The following is a 21239-nucleotide window of genomic DNA, read 5'->3' as shown; positions in this document are numbered from 1 at the left end:
AGGGGTCATGCAATGCAACCTCCAGAAATATGTCCAACCAGAATTGAGAATGATAGGTGGCGCATCTAACCATTAAATTTTCAATATTGAAGGACAAATATCACCTTCGAACTATCTGGAAAAGAGTGGGTCCTTCCTATGTATCCTGGGTCTAAAAACTTTGGCCTCACTGAGGTTTGGTCAAGCCATGGACCTCCATTTTCCCTCTATTCCGCAGCTTAGTGTCAGTCGACTGGTGCTTTCCTTTTAAGTTCGATCCCAAATTGACCTTGGCTGAACCTAGGTATCTCGAGGTTTGTTTCTGGCTGTGGGATGGGACTCTTTGGTCTAGGGATGGGCGCTCACGCTAAGTTAGAGAAGGGGAGTTGCACACATGAAGGTTTGAAAGGTTCTGTTGGTTTCTGGACCAGTTGGCTGAAGTGCCAGCCCAGAACCTCCAACAGTTCCCATGGGAAATCTTCCCTGGTGCTGTTTTCCAGGGCGGCATTGAATCCCTCAGAAAATTATCGGAGGCCGTTAAGAAAAATGAGAGGCAATCTCATCGAAATGTATCAGATCCTGAAGGGGCCTGATAGGGTAAACCCTCAGGGGTTGTCGGGGGATCGAGAACATGGGGGCACAGCCTCAGGCTGGTCGTTTAGGACTGAGATGAGGAGAAATGACTTCACTCAAAGGGTTGCGAGTCTTTGGAATTCTGTATCCCAGAGGGTTGTGGATGCTCCATTGTTGGATATATTTAAAGCTGGGATACATAGATTTTTGGCCTCTCAGGCAATCAAGGGATTTGGGAAGTGGGCGGGGAAGTAGGGTTGAAGCCCAAGACCAGCCATGATTGTATTGAATGGCAGAACAGGTTCAACGGGCCGAATGATCTACTCCTGCTCCTAAATCCTGTGCTTGCACAGCATAAAATGTTCCCACCTGTAGTCCAGGATGCCCTGGGTAAATGGGCATCGAGTTTGAAAGACATGGACTCCCAGGATTGCTGTTTACCTCCCCTTTACCTTTACCCAACCCTCTGGACGCTGGCTGTGATGGTGGGGTTGAGGGGATTTAGGGAGAGGAAGATCGGCCCATCACTCGCTATGCTTCCTGACCCTTACCGTTACCGTGGCAATGGTGCTGGGAGACACTGGAACGTTAGGCCAGGCCTGAGAAATTTGTGTTAGTCCGGCCGCTACTTGCAGACCTAGCATGGACCACTCCTAGCAACAGGGAAAATAAATTAGTTCGTGCACTCATGAGGAATGCGATACAGGAAGATCCCAAAATTTTCTGTCGACTCATTTGAAAATCATGCTTTTCTACCAGTGTGATGCCCTGTTATGCTGATTGGGAATTATCAGGCTAATGCTGGGTGCTTGTGAGTGGAAAATAACCCCACTCACATTCAGTAAAACCCCTTCATCTATCCTTGCACCATTAGGTGCTGTTTACATACTGCGGAACATTAAAACAGAGGATCTCTGTTTATTGCGGGTTGCCGTTGCCAAGTTCCACCCTCCGTTTCCTCCCTCCCCACCCCAACACCCTCAGCTCTCCTGCTCCTGGATCAGGGAGGGAGATGGGCTGAGTAACGACCAGCACCTGCCAGCCCGCCGAACCACTCGGTCCTGAGCCAACCGCGTGTTGTAAGACGCGCTGCGCAGATCAGCCGCAGAGCGGACAAAACGAGACAAGACATTAAATAAATGAACACACTCACCGGCCAAGGCTCCCCTGGAGTGAATCCCCTTCAAACACCAGCGAGAAAAGTCAATTTAAAAAGTAAAGTCGGATTACTTCTCTCGTATTCTTTATCTTCACCCTCGAGATTTATTTTTTTTTTGATAAGAAAAGAATAAATGCTTAGTTCTTTCGTTTGGCTCTTTGTCCTCAGTTCCTCAAGTTGTTATATTCAGTCTGAAGATAGTTGAAACACAAAGAAATACTTCATGAATTTGCGAGCATTTACTTATGTGTAGCTTGGCAACTGCCTGCAGATCTCTATCTGCGGTGAGATACTTGGATGCCTTTTCTTCCCTCCCTCTCTCTCTCTCTCTCTCTTTCTCTTTCTTTCTTTCTTTCTTTATTTATTTCAGTCTCTCCCTCACACTTTCTCCCCCTTCTGCCTCTGTCCCTCGCCCCTCTATTCCTGGGTCTCCTGACTGGAAGTCTTTGCAAGCAAAGGGAATCTGTTCTGGTTTAGCTGTGCAGAGAGGCAGAGAGTAAAAAAAAACCCCGAGACTCAGCTGAAAATAGCAAGCTTGTTCTGTCTAATTGGTTTTATATTTTTTTTGGCTAAGTGAGTTTCTTTGACCTGAGGGGGGGGAGGAGGGAATAACAGAGTCCGCTGTTTATGGGCCACATTATGAGCCTTTTTGGAGAGAGAAAATGATCAAATCTTTAAGCTCAAAGTAAACTTATTCCAGCTGTATTTTATCCCAACTAGATGAAAACCAGCTGTGTGTGTGTTTGTGTGTATGTGTGTGCGTTTGTGCATGTGTGTGTGTGTGTGTGTGTGTGTGCGTTTGTGCATGTGTGTGTGTGTGTGTGTGTGTGTTTGTGCATGTGTGTATGTGTGTGTGTGTGCGCGTTTGTGCATGTGTGTGTGTGTGTGTGTGTGTGCGTTTGTGCATGTGTGTATGTGTGTGTGTGTGCGCGTTTGTGCAAAAATGTGTGTGTGTGTGCGTTTGTGCATACATGTGTGTGTGTGTGCGTTTGTGCATATATGTGTGTGTGTGTGTGTGCGTTTGTGCATATATGTGTGTGTGTGTGTGTGCGTTTGTGCATATATGTGTGTGTGTGTGTGTGCGTTTGTGCATATATGTATGTGTGTGTGCGTTTGTGCATGTGTGTGTGTGTTTGTGTGAGTTTGCGTGTGTTTGCGTGTGTGTGTTTGAGTGTGTGTGTGTGTGTTTGTGTGAGTTTGAGTGTGTGTTTGAGTGTGTGTGTGTGTGTTTGTGTGAGTTTGAGTGTGTGTTTGAGTGTGTGTGTGTGTGTTTGAGTGTGTGTTTGTGTGAGTTTGAGTGTGTGTTTGAGTGTGTGTGTGTGTGTTTGTGTGAGTTTGAGTGTGTGTTTGAGTGTGTGTGTGTGTGTTTGAGTGTGTGTGTGTTTGAGTGTGTGTTTGTGTGAGTTTGCGTGTGTGTGTTTGTGTGTTTGTGTGAGTTTGCGTGTGTGTGTGTGTGAGTTTGCGTGTGTGTGTTTGTGTGTGTGTGTGAGTTTGAGTGTGTGTGTGTGTGTTTGCGTGTGTGTGTGGCAGAGGGGGAGGGTAGGCCAGAAATGATACAGTAATAATCTTACGAAAGTTGAATTCAACATTCGAGTCTCCTTAGACTGTCAGCTCCAAATGCCGCTGAAGCAGAATGGAAGAACTTGCATTAATATAGCCTCTCAGGATTTTCCAAAGCACTTTGCAGCCAACAAGTTGCTTCTGAATGTAGACACTGTTCGCTTGTGGAGAAATTGCTCAACTGATGTGCATACATAGATGTGGCCAGTTAATTTGTTTTAGCTGGTGTTGGTTGATGGATAAATGTTGGCTAGAACATCGAGGAGAACTCCCATGCACTTCTTCAAATGTCATCCCTAGTTGCCCTTGAGAAGGTGGGGGTGAGCTGCCTTCTTGAACTGCTGCAGCCCATGTGGTGTAGGTACACACACAGTGCTGTTAGGGAGGGAGTTCCAGGGTTTTGACCCCAGCGACAGTGAAGGAACGGCGATATATTTCTAAGACAGGATGGTGGGTGGTTTGGAGGGGAACTTGCAGTTGGTGGTGTTCACAAGTGCTTGTGGACGGTGGACAGGAGTGTGGTGGAATACTCTTCTTTCGCTTGGATGAGTGCAGCTTCAACAACACTCAAGAAGTTCTACAACATTCAGGACTGAGCAGACACTTGATCAGCACCCCGCCCACCAGCATACTTGGGTGTCAGCTATATTTCCAAATCAGGGTGGTGTGTGGCTTGGAGGGGAACTTGCAGGTGGTGGTGTTCTCCTGTGTCTGCTGCTCTTGCTCGTCTAGGTGATAGAGGTCGTGGGTTTGGAAGGTGCTGTCGAGGCAGCCTTGTTGAGTTGCTGTAGTGCATCTTGTAGATGGTAAACATCACTGCCACTGTGTGCCTGTGGGGGAGGGAGTGGATGCTGAAGATGGTGAATGGGGTATCAATCAAACAGCAATCTTGGATGGTGTAAAGCTTCTTGAATGTTGCTGGAGCTTCATTCATCCAGGCAAGTGGACAGTATTCCATTACATTCCTGGTTTGTGCCTTTTAGATGGTGGACAAGCTTTGGGGAGTCGGGAGGTGAGTTACTCGTCGCAGGATTCCTAGCTCCTGACCTGAACTTAACCACTACGGCTAGTCCAGTTCAATTTCTGGTTAAAGGTGACCCCTACGATATTGATGGCCATTAACAATTAGTTATCAAATCTCCCATGTTTAATGGGTGTCTTATGCCCTCCTGCACGAGGACTCCCTTCTCACACAGTTCCTTCCAAAGAAGGAAAGATTTGCGTTTATATATAATGCCTTTCAGATCCTCAGGAAAGCACTTTACAGCCAAAGCAATACTTCTGAATTCTCCTCTGGGCCCCAGAAGGAAACTGTGGGTCTCCCTTATTCTTGGGCCTCCCTCCCCCCTCCTCCCGCAATTACAAACAAACTCACTATCTATCTGATCGCTGCTGGACCATTCTCACAGATATGCAACAGTTGGGTGTTGTGCTGCCCAAACTCCTGCTTCCACCCAGCAGCCAGGCAGTGGTGGTTCGAGCAGGATGCAGGGTTTGCCACATAGTCCTGGGAGTTGAAACCTCCCTGGAACTCGCCATGGTGTCTGCTCAGACTCCTCACACAGGAGGATCCCGGTGCATCATAAAACTCTCCCAAGTCGCTACTCGGGATTGCGGCTCTGGGCAGTCAGTTAGTGATGAGGCTCCTTGCTTTGAAGAATTTCAAATAACATCCTTAATAAAGGATTACAATTAAAAAAAACTCCTACAGCAGCCCAGACAGAATGTCAATACCGCTTTTAAATGTGAAGGGAGTTGACAAAATGATTTACCCAACTGGAAAACACTGCACTCGCATTTTCTGAACTCTCGGTGCTGTAACAGGATATGTACAAGTTGACTGGATAAAGTTGGCTTGTGTTTTGAAGAGGAGGGAAGAGAAAAGAGCAATCCTAACGCTTAGACTTAGTCAGTTCTTGAACATCTATCATTGCTTGGCCATTTGAAGACATTCACGGGCTACGTGAGACCACCGGTTGCTGCCTTGCTCCAACACCAGCCAAGGAATGGAGAAACCTGAAACAATGTCAACTTTACATTGAGTGCAGAACGCTTAGAAGGGTGTTACAACCTCAATGCCACATATTTATTTGGACAGTCAATGTCTATGTTTAACTTTAACTTTCTGTGCCAGCCAGCAGTGGGTATCGAACAGGCTGTGGTAAGTTCATACTCAACAAAGACAAAAATAGCTGGAAAAACTCAGCAGGTCCGACAGCATCTGCGGAGAGGAAGACAGTTAACATTTCGAGTCCGTGTGCCTCTTCATCAGAAATTCATGTTGCACCAGATTCCTTGGCTGTCGCAGAATGAATTTTTTTGACTTTGTTTCAAGATTCCCACAATAGGTCACAGAGAGGGATAGATCAGCCCCTCTTGGTTTTCCAATGGGGAAGCTTCAGGCTGCAAAGGTGCATTTTTTATTTTGCCTTTGGTACAGATAAAACATTCTGCCACTTTTTTTTTCAGGAAAATAAGTCTAACAACGCCATTCATTCCTTAGAAGGACTTTGCAGGCTCCATCTCCTGACTCCCCAACGCCTGTCCACCATCTACAAGACACAAGTCAGGAGTGTGATGGAATATTCTCCACTTGCCTGGATGAGTGCAGCTCCCACAACACTCAAGAAGCTCGACACCATCCAGGACAAAGCAGCCCCACTTGATCCGCACTCTACCCATCAACTTAAACATGTATTCCCTCTGGAACTGGCGCACAGTAATAATTGTGTACACCATCTATAAAATGAATTGCAGCAGCTTGCCAAGGCTCCTTCAACAGCACCTTCCAACCCATGGACTCTACCACCTAGAAGGACAAGGGCACTAGGTCAATGGTAACACCACCACCTGCAAGTTCACCTCCAAGCCACTCACCGTCCAGATTTGGAAATATATTGTTCCTTCAAAGCTGCTGAGTCAAAATTCTCGACCACAGTGGGTGTACCTACACCACATGGACTGCAGCAGTTCAAGGTGGAAGTTCACCACCACTTTCTCAAGGGTAATTATAGATGGGCAACAAATGCTGGCCTTGCCAGCAATGCCCACATCTCATGAATAAATAAAAAAAATTAATGCATCTTCTTCTCCCGCATCAAAGCTGTGTTTATATTTAAAGGGTCAAGCAAGGTAAAAGATTAGGAAGCATTTGAGATGGGGGTTGCAGGGAGCAGAGGTGAATGTGATAGGCTGACCTTATTCTGCTTAGTTGTCAATATGGGTAAAGTCCAGGCAGACTATTTTCCAAGGGATCGAAAAGGGCTCCTTGATGCCACACTCGGTCAAATGCTGCCTTGATGTCAAGGCCAGTGACTCTCACCTTACCTCTGGAGTTCAGGTCGTTTTTCCATGTTTGGACCAAGGCTGTAATGAGATCAGGAATTAAGTGGCCCTGGCAGAACCCAAACTGAGTGTCAGTGAGCAGGTTATTTCTGACTAAGTGCCACTTGTTAGCACTGTTGATGATCCCTTCTATCACTTTACTGATGATTGAAAGTACTGACGGGGCCGGGTTGGATTTGTCCTGCTTTTTATGGACAGGGCACACCTGGGCAATTTTCCACATAGCCAGGTAGATGCCAGTATTGTAGCTTTGCTGGAACAGCTTGGCTAGGGGCGCAACTGGTCTGGAGCAAATGTCTTCAGTACTATTGACAGAATGTTGTCAGGGCCCATAGCCTTTGCAGTATCCAGTGCCTTCAGCCGTTTCTTGATATCAGGTGGAGTGAATCAAATTGGCTGAAGACTGGCATCTGTGATGCTGGGGACCTCCGGAGGAGGCTGAATGGATCATCCACTCGGCATTTCTGGCTGAAGGTTGTTGCAAATGCTTCAGCCTTATCTTTTGCAGTGATGTGCTGGGCTCCCCCATCATTGAGGATAGGGATATTTGTGGAGCCTCCTCCTCCAGTGAGTTGTTTAACTGTCCACCATCATTCAGGACTGGACATGGCAGGACTGCAGAGCTTAGACCTGATCTGTTGGTTGTGGGATCATTTATCACTTGCTGCTTATGCTGTTTGTCGTCCTCAGTGCTTCTCCTAATTTGTGTTCAACCTGATTCATCAGCGAGGTGGTGGGAGGGGTGTTAAGTGGTAATCAGCAGGAGGTTTCCTAGCCCATGTTTGACCTGATGCCATGAGACCTCATGGGGCTGGGAGTCGATGTTGAGGACTCCCAGAGCAACTCCATCCCGACTGTAACCAACGTGCTGGCACCTCTGCTGGGTCTGTCATTCCAGTGGGACAAAGCACACCCAGAGATGGTACTGGTGGTGTCTGGGATATTACTTATAAGTAATATCAGTGAGTGTGACTATGTCATGTTGTTGCTTGACTAGTCTGTGAGACAGCTCTCCCAATTTTGGCGCACGCCCCCAGATGTTAGTAAGGGGGATCTTGCAGAGTTGACAGGGCTGAGATTGCTGTTGTTATTTCTGGTGCCTAGCTCAATGCCAGGTTGTCCAGCTGGTTTCATTCCTTTTTGTAGGCTTCCCAATGGTTTGATACAACTGAGTGTTGCATGGGCCATTTTGGAGTCAACTGCTGTGGGTCTGGAGATACATGTAGGCCACACCGGGTAAGAATGGCAGATTTCCTTCCCTAAAGGGCATTAGTAGATGAGATGGGTTTTTGTAAAAATCAACAATGGTTTTGTGTTCACCATTCCTGAGACTGGCTTTCAAGTCGGCATTTGAATCATTGCTTTTTTACATTAATGACCTAGGCTTGGGTGCTCAGGGCCGATTTTCAAAATTTGCAGGTGGCACAAAACTTGGATGCATTTTGAACAGTTACCCCACTATTTAAGAAGGGAGGGAGGGGGAAAACAGGGAACCACAGACCTGTTAGCCTTACATCAGTAGTAGGGAAAATGCTCGAATCCATTATAGAGGATGATGGATGGACACTTGAATAATCATGATCTGATTGGGCATAGTCAGCATGGATTTGCGAATGGGAAATCATGTATGACAAACTTGTTGGAGTCTTTTGAGGATGTTACTAACAAACTTGATAAAGGAGAGTTGATGGACGTAGTATACTTGGATTTTCAGACAGCTTTTGATAAAGTCCCCCACAGGAGGTTGGTTAGCAAAATAATTGGCTAACAGGCAGAAAACAGAGGGTAGGAATAAACAGGTCGTTCTCACTTTGCCAGGCTGTGACTAGTGGGGTACCCCAAGGATCAGTACTTGGGCCCCAGCTGTTCACAATATTTATCAATGATTCAGATGTGGGGAGCAAATGTAATATTTCCAAGCTCGCGGATGATACAAAGCTGGGGGGCAGGGGGGGAATGTGTGTTGTAAGGAAGATGCAAAGTGGCTACAGGAGGATTTGGGCTGAATTAGTGATTGGACAAGAACATGGCAGATGGAATGTAATGTGGAAAAACGTGAGGTTATCCACTTTGGTAGAAGGAACAGATGTGCAGAGTATTTCCTAAACGGAAAGAGGTTAGAAAGTGTAGATGTCCAAAGGGACCTGGGTATCCTTGTCCATAATTCACTGAAAGCTAACATGCAGGTGCAGGAGGCAATTAGGGAGGCTAATGGAATGTTTGTCTTTATCACAAGAGGATTTGAGTACAGGAGTAGTGAAGCCTTGCTTCAATTGTATAGAAGCTTGGTTGGACCTCACCTGTAGTAATGTGTGCAGTTTTGGTCCCCTTACCTCAGAAAGGATATTATTACCATAGAGGAAGTGCTATAAAGGTTCACCAGACTTGTTCTGGGAATGGCAGGACTGTCATATGAAGAGAGATTGGAGAAACTGGGACTATATTCTCTAGAGTTTCGAAGAATGAAAAGTCATTTCATTGAAACCTACAAAATACTTAAAGGAATAGACAAGTTAGATGCAGGTAAGATGTTTCCCCTGGTTGGGGAGTCTAGAACCAGGGGACACAATTTCAAAATAAGAGGGAAGACACTTAGGACCGAGCTGAGGAGAAATCTCTTTACTCAGAGGGTTGTGAATCTTTGGAATTCTCTACCCAGAGGGCCATGGAAGCTCAGTCATTAAGATAGAGATTGATAGATTTCTGATTAACAATAACGTAAAAGGTTATGGGGATAGTGTAGGTAAAAGGCATTGAAGTGTTTGATCAGCCATGATTGTGTTGAATGGCGGAGCTGGCTCGATGGGCTGAATGGCCTTCTCCTGTTCCTATGTTCCTAATAGTGATAAACTTCAAGAAGAGGTAAGCTGGTGGGATAGGCAGACATATAGCAGATGAAATTTAATACAGAGAAGAGTGAAGTGATAGATTTTGGTCGGATGAATGAAGAAAGGCAATATAAAATAAAGGATGCAATTCTAAAGGTGTTGCATGTGCAGGGGGACACGAGGGTATATGCATACGAACTGTTGAAGGTGGCAGGTTGAGAAAGCGGTTAATAAAGCATACAGAAACCCACGATTTGGGTACAAATGCACTGGCTCAGCCTCAACTGTACTATTGCGTCCAGTTCTGGGTGCCACACTTTAGAAAGGAAATGAATGCATTGGAGAGAGTGCAGAAAAGATTGGCGAGAATGGTTCCGGGGATAAGGGACTTCAGTCACATAGACAGGTTAGAGAAGCTGGGGTTGTGATCCTTCGAGAAGAGAAAGTCGGGAGGAGATTTGATAGAGGTATTCAAAATCATGAGGGGACTGGATAGATTAGATGGAGAAAAACTATTCCCATTAGGGGAAGGATCAAGAATGATTTAAGGTCATTGGCAAAGGAACCAAAGGTGACATGAGGGAACACTTTTTTTTGCTGTGAGTGCTTAGGATCTGGAATGCACTGCCTGAGAGAGCGGTGGAGTTAGAGACAATCGTAGCTCTCAAAACAAAACTGGGTAATTATCTGAAGGATAAAGATTTACAGAGCTCCGGGGAAAATGTAACAGAGAGGGACTAGGTGAGTTTCTCTTGCAGAGGGCAAGCACAGACACAATATGATCTCCTTCTGTATTGTAACCATTCTACGATTCTACCTAAACGGCAGACAAATGGGCTCCGAGCTAAAATAGGGACGTTAGAACATTTGACCCAAAAGCTTAGTCAAAGAGGTAGGCTCTACCTCTTTGAGGGAGAGAGAGAGAGAGAGAGAGAGGCGGAGATGCCGAAATGTTTAGGGAGGGAATTCCAGAGCTTAGGGCTTTGATGGCAGAAATCACAGCCATGCGTGTGGTGAAGGAAGTTGGGAATGCATAAGAGGCTGGAATTGGAGGAACGCAGATTTCACAGAGGGTTATAAGGCTGGAGAAGGTTACAGTAATAGGGAGGGTTAAGGCCAAGGTAACATTTGGACATAGGATGAAAATTTATAAATTCAGGTGATGGTGGCACTGGTGCCAATGTATAGAACTTCAAGTATCATTATTTATTTCTAGCAGAAATTTATGCCACCTAATGTATTCATTTGAAACATCTTAACTACTAAAAGTTATTCACTTAATCTTGCTCTCAAGTCAGATGCTACATTCACTAGTTGTATTCAATCCAAAATGAAAAGATCCACCACTGCACCAGCTACCTGTCAAGAACAATGAGTTTCAAAGTTTACTTGCAGAGATTAGTGAGGGGAAAGAGGCTTAGAAAATTGTTGGCTAAATTCACAGTTAATGGGCAGAAAATCACGCCCATGTGTATACAGTGAGGAGATATCAAAAACACTGAAGAACTCAATAACATCTGTAACAAAAAGGAAACCCACAAAACAGCCCTGGGACCTACCAAACATTTGGCCAGGCCTGAATGCCATCTGGAGTGTGATGAGTATTTTAGAATTTTGTACGTGTATCAGCCACTCCATTACCACTGCTGTTCACCATTGGCACCCCCGCTGCCCAGTCAATTGGACATGGATCTAACCTGGTGGACATTGTGCATTCTTTTCTCTAACCTCTGGATCACTCAAAGGTGCAAAAAAGGCAACAAAACAAGCATGTTTGTGCACACCTGCCTTCCTATGGCCATACACGAGGGCGCAAAGTAAGGGCAAAGGTGCAACTGGCCCCGCCTCTCCTGGGGTTCTCCATGGGAACAGTAGGAGGCCATTTTAACCCCTTGAGCCTGTTCTGCCATTCAATGAGATCACAACTAATTTGCAGCCTAACTCCATCTACCTACCTCTGACCCATTTTCCTCAATCCCTTTGGTTAACAAATAATGGTTTTAAATTTAAGAACTAATTCATCATCAATTGCCATGAGCGGAAGAGAGCTTCAAACTCCTACCGCCCTTAGACTGAAGAGGTGTCCCCTGTCACGTACTTCCTGACAGGACTGGCTCTAATTGTTACACTATGCCCCCTCGTTCTAGTCTCTTCAACTCATGGGCCTGAATTTTTCGGTGGGTGTGCGAGGGGCAGACCCGATAGGCTGGCGGGTAAAATGACGCACGACGATGATGTCGGGCGTGCGTCCTGATGTCATCACGCTGCCTCGCGATGTTTCGTTCGGCGGGTGTGCTCTGGGGCCAGCTGCGCGCCCACCGTAAACTGATAGGCCTATTAAGGCCATTAACGAATTAATTTACGTCATTGATAACGTTGCCCGAGCAACCCAACGGTGGGCGGGGCAGGCGAAAAGGCCAAGCGGCCTGGACATTCTTTAGGAAACCTCATCCACGAGCGGGATGAGGCTTCCCAAAGCTTTTATGAATCAAATAAAAAAGATTTTGTGAAATATAAAAACATAGTCACACGAGGGGACCTGTTTAAATATATATTTTTTCCCATTTATTTAATTAGTTCAATAGCGATTCAGTTTGCCTGAGGGAGATTGAAGGCCTCTTTCGCACTCATGCACGCAAGAGCACTGGACCCGACTCTCCCTCCTCCCCCCCCAACGTCCCACCCCCCCCGCTACGGCTCGCGTCTTACACCGGGTGGGCCTTAATTGCCCCCCCCCCACCCCGTGTAAAATGGCAGCGCAGAGCCGATCGTGGGCAACCAACCGCCCCCATCCACTCCCCGCAAGCCTGCCTGCCATTCAGGCCATGGAAATAGTTTCTCTCTCTCCTATCTGTTCCGCTTGATATCTTGAAAACTTCAATCAAATTACCCCTCAACCCACTAAATCCCGGGGAATAGAAGCCCAGTTTGAGTAATTTAATCTTTGGAGTCCAGGTACCATTCTGACAAATCCAAACCGCTCTCCCTCCAAGGCCAGGATATCCTCCCTAAGGTGTGGTGCTAAGAAGCGCTCACAGTTCTCCGAGTGTGGTCTAACCAGGGCTTTGTACAGCTGTAGCACGGCTTCTACCCACTTGAAGACTGGGACTAGAACATTGTAAATGTTGCCACGCCTGTCACCCTGTCCAGGGGATATCTAGTAATTTGAAGCTTGCGCACACTCCAATAAATTCATGGTTGCTTCCCCTTCCCATTCTCAAGCCTTCCGTCCCTGTGATTCCAACACACATGACCAACGTTGTGAATATCACCATTTGAGAGCTCATGTAGTCTATGGATCAGCATAAAAAGATGTGGGCTCTTCTGACTGACATTCTTGTTGGAATAAATTTGTGTGCAGTTGTGTGCATCGCTAGCTTGGCTCAGTACCTAGCAACTTTACTGCTAGGATAAAGGGTTGTGGGTTCAAATCCCAGTCCTGGACTTGAACAAGTAACTTAGGTTGCCAATTCGGTGTAGTACTGAAGGGCTGGGTAAGATGTTAAACTGAGGGTCCGTTTGCTAATTCAGGAGGATGTAAAAGATTTCAAGGCACTGTTTTGAAGAGTTTTTAATGCGTCTCCGGCTGACATTTCTTCCCTTGGCCAACACCACCGCAATAGAATATCTGGATATTCATCGCATTACTGTTTGTGGGATCTTTCTGTGCCTGAATCAGCTGCCACATTGGCCTAAATGACACAATTCAAAAGTAATTCATCTTCTTTGAAGTGCTGTGGGGCATTCAGCACATGGGAACGATGCCGTGGAAGGGTTTCCCTTCCTAATGCCATGGATAGTGCATAACACAAGGGACGCACGAGCAGGAGTGAAGTTTGCACATTCACTGGCAGTATGCCTTCACTAGGAGAGAGAGAAGTGATTTCACTGCTACTGAGCGAGCAAGGGAGAATGGCATCAACTGCTGGACATGACCCCATTTTAAAATGGCATTACATTTTCAAAAAATTATACCACATGTAATATAAACCAATGGTATAGATGCCAAAAACATATTCTAGGGAAAATACATCAGCCAGCCAATATTCCTCATTCATTTATGTCCCCATTCCCTAATTTTCTTCTAACTGGTGTAGTGTTCAATTCAATTGTTCCGTGTTTATGTGAGTCTGTTTACTATTGATGCTCACTGTGCTTGATTGGTTAAGCCTGGTTGTGGACTCAGAGAAAAGTAAACAGACAACATAGAAGCTGCTAGAAGCTGAGCTGAAGCATGGTGTTGACATTTTAAAGCATTATATAAAACTCTGTAAGTAAAGTTTCTGCACACCTAGAAACTAGTATAATTTCTGCATAACTCTGATGTATAAAATATATAACAATTGGAACCACTTTCTTGGAAAGGATGGACATACAAGGATGTTTTCAAGGGTAGTTAGAGATGGGCAATAAATGCTGGCCTAGCCAGTGATGCCTGTGTCCCATGAAAATATAAAAAAAATCATACAGAGGCATTCTTCAATTAAACTTCCTGAAATTATGACATCGTAAAGGCATCTATGAGTGTCTTGGTTATACATTCAGGTCAGATGAAACCCTGTTGGTGATGTTATGCAAAGTTACAAAGGTGAGCTTTGCCTGTTGGAATCTCTCCTTGCTTTTTCACTATTGGCAACATTCACTCACTCTCCTTCCCAAGCACAATTGCAGGTCTATCATCCCAGAAAATCCAGCAAAAGGCATAAGCTACAAAATCAAGGAAATTCTGTTAAACTTCATAAGCACTGACTTGGCCCCAGCTGGAATCTTCTTCAATCCTCTGGCTGAAGAGAGGTCTGACCCACAATGCGACTTCCACCACGGGTAGTTCAAGGGGGCAGATCTCAAGTCCACCCGGCTGGTCAAACCCTATCCTGTGGCCACCAATCTGATCCATACCAACCATCCAAGCCCAACAGCTCCCCCAAGGAACAGGAGTTGCTGTGGCAACACACACACCTCTCCATGCATGTTGGAGGTATGAATAGTGATGGTTAAGGCTCCAATTTCTTCCCATCACATGGCTGACAGGAATCTCTCCCACTCTTACCACCTGCCATATGATGGAGGGGTTTACAGATTGTTATTCAGCCTGCTTGGCTGCATTATGAATGCACCTTCCATAGCCACCAAGTCCTGGAGTGGGATTTGAACCTGGAGCTTTATGGGCTCAGAGGCAGGGACACTACCCCTGCGCCAACTGAGGTATTGTGGCCAATCCTGGGCACCGCAGATTAGGAAGGTAGGAAGGATGTCATGTCCTTCGAGAAGGCATAGGGTAGATTCACTACTATGGTACCAGGGATGAGGGATTTCAATTATGTGGAGAAATGGGAGAAACTGGGGTGTTCCCCTGGGAGCAAAGAGGACATTTGACAGAGGTGTTCAAAATCATGAGACGCTTTGACAGGGGAAATAAGGAGAAACTGTTTCCAGTGACAGAAAGGTCAGTGACTTGAGGACAGAGAGATAAGGTAATTGGCAAAATAACTAGAGACAACATGAGGATGCATTTTTTTTAATGCAATGACGTGTTATAATTCGGAATACACTGCCTGAAAGGGTGGTGGAAGCAAACTCAGTGATAATATTCGAAAGGGAATTCGATGAACAGCTGAAGGGAAAAAAATTGCAGGACCACAGGGAAAAAGCAGGGGGAGTGGGACTAATCGGAAAGTTCTTTCAAAGAGCCAACACAGGCATGATTGACTGAATGGCCTCTTCCTGTGCTGGGCCATTCTGTGACTCTGTGATAAATACGGGACCCCGTGTCAGAAGTAAAGCTGTGCTTTATTATCGCACTTTAGCATCGCCAGCATTAGCAGCAGATCAACGAGAATTTATCAAAGTTGTGATTGTGCAGATCATTGCTCATGTGTAATTGTCTTAAAGGCCAAGACTGTCACATGAGGGAGTTACTGGATTGGTTGAGTTCCAGGAACCACCTGCTCCAAAGAGGCATTATAATATTAACCGTGGAAATAAATGAACAACACAGCTTTCAACACTGGATCATCAGTGCGGTTTGCAAATTCTGATCTTAAATTCAGTCTGTTGTGACGCTGTGACATCATCACTGCTGATGAAGGGAGCAAAGCAACTTCTAAGAGCCCTTAGTGCAGTGGAGCTCCTCCTTTATCATGGGTTACCAAACAATTAATCGGCAGCAGTTAAGGGGTTAAAATATTTGTGGTCTATCAGCTGGGAAAGTACTGAGCTGGAGAAACTGGGCAGAAAAAACTCTGTTTCTACTTCTCCCATTGTCCAGTGTCAGCAAATGAAACACATCAAGAGTCAGCAAAACATTCTCTAAAACGTCTCCTCAGTGGGAACCCCTTTTAGATACGCAGAAGCGAAATAGATGATTCAAAATAAAAAATAAATAACACAGGTTCTTACCTCTGATGCAGTAAAGCGGCTTTAGCATACGTGTACCCACATATGGTTTCAATCACATAACCAGAAGGAAACTAAGATCATTAGGAGCAGACTGTCGAGTATATAGAGTGGAGAGAACACAGGCATCTCATATAATATGGGAACAATTTGTCTTCAGTCAATCAGTCATTAACTCCTGGAGGACGGGTTTGTGCATTACGCTTAGATAACTATAGATGGTTAAAGTCATTCCAAACCAATGGAATGAGGATGGGTGTCAGTCTAATGCTCAACATACTCATTCAATGCATCAGCATCAGTAACTATTTTCATTTATATAGTACCTTCAGGGTTGTGAGACATCCAAGGCATTTCACGGAAGCATTATCAAAATTTGGTACCAAGCCACATAAGGACAGGCAACTGTCATGAAGTTATTAATGTATATAATATTATTGGAAAATATTTTTCTTTTAAAATAGAGGGTTAGTCTGCAGATGTGTCGTAATTGGATTAAAGCCAGCTAGTCTGGGTGCTTTGATATGTACTAATTTTGAGGTGTAAGAGAGGTAGAGTGCAGTTGCATTTTTTGAATAGAGCATTCAAGAAGGCGAGTGAAATCTGGCATCTAGCTAGCAGGGCAATATGTTTATATTACTAATAAAATTGGTATTATGAAAGGGGTTTTATTGTTAGAAGAGGCTGATGATACAGTGAGAATTTACATTCAATGAGCTGTGCTAGGTATAACTTCAGCAGTTTTGTGTGTGCAGGGCAGAGGCAATGTGAGATCAAAGCAGCTGTAAGCCTAAAACATGTCTCCACAGGAGCCAAAGTGAAAAGAACCTCATTTTGAATTTGTAAGGTGAAAATACTTTGTCTGGTGTCTGCTGAAAATCTATGGGTTGCTGTTGCTTTAATTGGGATTAGTTTAGGAATTTGATAAAAGTATGATAGTAGTAATTTGTAGCCATGTATATGTGTTAATGTGTAGTAACTTAATAAAATGTTTCATTCAGTTTAATATAAAACCTCTCAAGAATTGGTGGTCTGATTCCTGAATTTAGAGCTCATCTCAAACATACCACTTAAAAATATAGGTTATGCCAATTGTTTAAAGTTTCCCTCTGGGATTGTCAAATAACTCAGCTTCACCGAAAGGCTGTCTCATAACAGTAACCAAATTGGTCAACAAGGTTTAAGGAGCACCTTAAAGAAGGAGGTAGAGAGGCAGGTTAGTTTAGCGAGGGATTTCCAGAGCTTCAGGCCTACATAGCTGAAGGCACGACATCCAATCAACAGTAGAACAGGAGCATATAATGCAAAGGAAGTCATGGCTCCACTTCTGCAGTACTCTAGCCGGACTGCGTACGGAATTAGGCAATATGAATTCTGGCCAATGGAAAAGGCAGATTTTTAATACTGGAGGCAGTGCAGAGATGGGCAACCAAGCTAATGCCTGACGTTAATGATCTGAGTTCATGAGGAAAGGCTGAAGAAACATGGAGTAATTTTGACTTGAAACTTGCTGTACTTATACAATGGCTCATTTCTACCAGTTTTTATATCCAGCTGGGAGTGTTGTGGCAGCTGAAGCCATATAGCTCCATTTACTCTGTTCCAAAATTCAAAACATCCGCCTTGGATGTTTCAAATGGGCTAGTCTGAGAGGTGATGTTACTCAAATGCATTGTCGGAATGGAATATCAATACAACTTAGGTAGCAAGAGTAGGATAAAATGACATGTTCAGATAAGTAAAAGGTAAGCCTTTTCATCTTGTCCATGGGGACTGGCCATCACTGGCAAGGCCATTGTTCAACCCTAATTGCTCTTGAGAAGCTGGTGGTGAGCCGCCATCTTGAACCACTGCAGTCAATGTGGTGTAGGTACACCCATAGTCCTATAAGAAGTAATGCGAAAGTAATATATCTTATAGCACTTAAACATGCCTCACCGATGCCTCTAAGTGTAAAAGATGAGTTATTTTGAAGTTTGATGACTGTTTCAGTGTTGGTGAATGTGGTAGCTACTTTGCACGCAGCAAGATTCCCACAATCGGCAATAAAATAATCGGTAGATTTTGGGGATCGGGGAGGCTTGTTGAGGATGGGAGATCTGTGTTTTGAGCTGAGAAATGGAAGGGAGCCAAATCAATCTGAGGAATGGATGGTTTTCCTATAGGAGGTGTCATCTTTCAGAGGACACATCAAACCGAGGCTGGCGCTCTTGTGACACACTGGGTAGTGTACCTACCTCTGAGCCAGAAACCCCAGGTTCGAGTCCCTTTCTGGGGCTTGATTGTCATGGAAGGTGTGCTCATGGTGTGGCCGATCAAGTTGATTACCAACCTGCAAATCCTTCCAATATGCCTATGACAGGGGGTAAGAGGGGGAGAGTCTTATGGTCAGTTAGAGACCCATGTGCAGCAGCTGCCGCTCAACAACAACCCCACGTTAAAAGATTCCACGCACAGGTTCTTGTCATGTGCTGTGCTCCGTGACAAACATCCTCCTTGTCTCAAGGGACCACCAGAAGAAACTGAGGCTCAGTTTGCTCTCTCAGGTGGATATAAAAGATCCTGCAGCCACTATTGCAAGGGATGCTCTCCCCTGTGCCCTGGCTAATATGTATCCCTCAACCAACATCAGATTATCTGGTCATTATCACATTGATGTTTGTTGAAGCTTGCTGTATGTAAATTGGATGCTGTGTTTCCTGCATTACAACATTTCGAAAATTGGCTGTAAAGTGTTTTGAGATGATCTGTGGTCATGAAAGGTGCTAAATAAAAGCAAGCTTTCCTTTCTTTCTCAGCTGGGGACAGAAAACTCAGTACTGGTAACAGACCTGAACAGTTAATTCTCCCAGATACTGCCTGATTCTCTGAGTTTCCATTTCTGCAGTTTAAAGCTTGTCTGGTCTTAACCATGACCAGACCACTTCTCTGGACATTTTCCCCCTTCTTAGTTCTTCAACTGCTGAAGAAACATCAAACGATGTTTAGAACTCATGCCGTTTCTGGCTATTCTTCTGAGTAGGAAAAATACACATTCGTTAATTCCATCATGTTAAGACATTCTTGGGTAGATAAATGTAGTAATTATAATTTTGATAAATGTTAATTACAGTTTTAATAAATGTAGGATTGTAGCTTTAAGAATAATCCTGTGTTGTAAGATCACATGATCCGTGTAAACCAATCAGTTTGTAGTGTGGGGAACCTCTAGGAGGGAGTTCTTCTTTAGTTATGGAGTTAGATGCACACATGTAGCTGCTGTTACTGTCTTGTAAATAAAGTTCAATGTTTCCACCAAGAAAAGTTGCCTGGAAAATCAACTCTATAACAATAAACCACTCTACTTTCGTTACCCAAAGCATGGGAGGAATGTGGAAAGTTCCACTGTAAGGAGTCCTCATTCTCCTTCAGGTACCAGGCCTTAAGAGTGTGTTGCTTCCATTGGATTGGTCCATGGTTACGCTTGGTGAAGTACTGCAGTGGTTTGCTGTTGCTTTCTCAGTACAGCTGACCAGAAAACTCTCCCACTCTTTAGTGCCTGCTCTCAGGCATATTGGAAGGACTTACAGGCTGATAATCAACCTGGCTTGTCACATTAGCAAACACACCTTCTATGACCATCAAGGCCTGAAGTGGGACTTGAACCTAGTGCATCTGGGCCAGAATTAGAGATGCTACCCACTGAGCCACATGACGGTTCCTAACATGAGGAGTAGTGGAGGCTAATAGCAGGGAAGCATTTAAGATGACGTTAAATTAGCAAATGAGGGAAAAGGAATAAAAGGGTGTTTCAGTAGGTTTAGATGACGAGGGGTAAGAAGAGGTTCATGTGGAGCCTAAACATCAGCATGGACAAGTTGGGCTGAATGGCCTGTTTCTGTGCTGTGGACTCTGTGTGACTCAATGTAGTGATGGGAGGGAACATTAACTGCAAGTCCGGTTTCAAGAAGCAAATTGAACATCCAAGGTTATCGACTTTGTTACTCCAGGGGCAGAATTTAGCCCTTGTCGGGTAGGCTCAGCGGGGGCGGGTGGGAGTGGGGTGGGGGGCGAGCACTAAATTTGCGCACACGTGGGGGTGCTCGCTGGCAATACTCCCTGAGAGGCACAGAGCTGCCTCAGGGAGATGAACATCTTTCCAAATATAACATAAATATTTCAAAAATGTGATGAAACACGTCCCCTCATGTGACTCTGTCACATGTCACATGAGCAGGGACATGTTATAAATGAAATGTAACATTTTTTATTTTGTTTCTATTTGCTGTTGAAAACCTCATTCCCGCCCGTGGATGAGGTTTCCTAAAAAAATGCAAAGGCCGCTTGGCCTTTCCACCAGCACCCCCTCCCCCCCACCCCCACTAACCACCCCACCCACCCCCACCCCTCTCCCCCCCCAACCACCCCACACCCCCCACCCCCTACCCTCACCCACCCCACCCCCCAACCACCCCACACCCCCCACTCCCCAAGGTTGGACGGGCAGTGAAAATTTTCTTTTAATTACCTTGTTAATGACCTTAATGGGCCTTTTAATTGCCGGCGGGTACACTGCTGACTCCGCCGTGTGCCTGCTGACTGAAATATCGACTGAGCGTTGGCATCTGGACGCTCGCCCGACCTCAACGGGCATCATTTTACGCTCGAGCGGGTTGGGCGCGCACCCGCCCACCGAGGTAAAAATTTTGCCCCATAAATACCACTTCGAAAATAGCCCCATGAACAGAGCTGTTGCGTGCTCCCTGACTACCTGCCTGTGGGGAACACACCAATCCTTCCCCGTTACATTACACACAATCTTAGGATTACATTTGACACTCGCTGGCGCGCAGGCAGGCATTTTGTTGACGCTTTACGGGCACTCTCCTCGTGCTGAGACTGGTCAGACATTGTCCACTGCTCTTTGCAATTCAAATAGAAAGACCCATCCAACTAGCCAATAGAAAGACCCATCCAACTAGCCCTGTCAGCGAATCCAAAATTAATTAGCCCTCCCAGAGAAGCAGTGAGATAAGGAAGAGAAGTTAACCATCTAATTGATGGCAAATTGACCCCTTCTCATTGTTGCTTTGGACACAGAACCATAGGGGGAGGAAGGTGTTCTTACTTACTTACTAAAATCAATTCTCTGGGGCACAATGTGGCAAACTGCCACCTGCATAGCCCAAGTGTTGTTCTTCATAGGTACCAAGGATGGGCTCCGGATTCTGCGCCAAGCCCTGTGCCATGTTTCTGGGGTAGTTCTCCATGCTCTTTGACGTTGACTATAGGACTCCCGATGGTCTTCCCAATGCACCAAGCATTCCATTGCGCATAACCATCAGAGTTCTGCTGGAGGCTACCCCTTCAAAGTCCTCCTCTGAGTTCACTGCACCGCTTCACCCTCCAGTGAGCTGGCA

General features: G+C 45.2%; 1 protein-coding gene across 2 annotated transcripts in view; it reads right to left on the bottom strand.

The window, feature by feature from the left end:
• Positions 1–15964, bottom strand: part of LOC121271784 (complement C1q tumor necrosis factor-related protein 1-like) — a 38407-nt gene extending 22443 nt beyond the window's left edge. Inside the window, exons 1-2 of one of the 2 annotated variants that reach the window (XM_041178057.1) lie at positions 15844–15964; positions 1706–1902 (exon numbers count right to left, since the gene is read on the bottom strand). The gene's annotated coding sequence lies outside the window, so the exon portion shown is untranslated. Of the gene's footprint in view, positions 1–1705; positions 2234–15843 lie in introns of those variants that run through there. The other variant, XM_041178056.1, reaches the window with a different exon arrangement.
• Positions 15965–21239: the final 5275 nt, after the last annotated feature.

The sequence above is a fragment of the Carcharodon carcharias genome, chromosome 31, assembly GCF_017639515.1.
Source record: "Carcharodon carcharias isolate sCarCar2 chromosome 31, sCarCar2.pri, whole genome shotgun sequence".
Lineage (NCBI taxonomy): Eukaryota > Metazoa > Chordata > Chondrichthyes > Lamniformes > Lamnidae > Carcharodon > Carcharodon carcharias.
The sequence above is the reverse complement of the archived record's forward strand: the minus strand, read 5'-3'. Positions and strand labels throughout refer to the sequence as shown.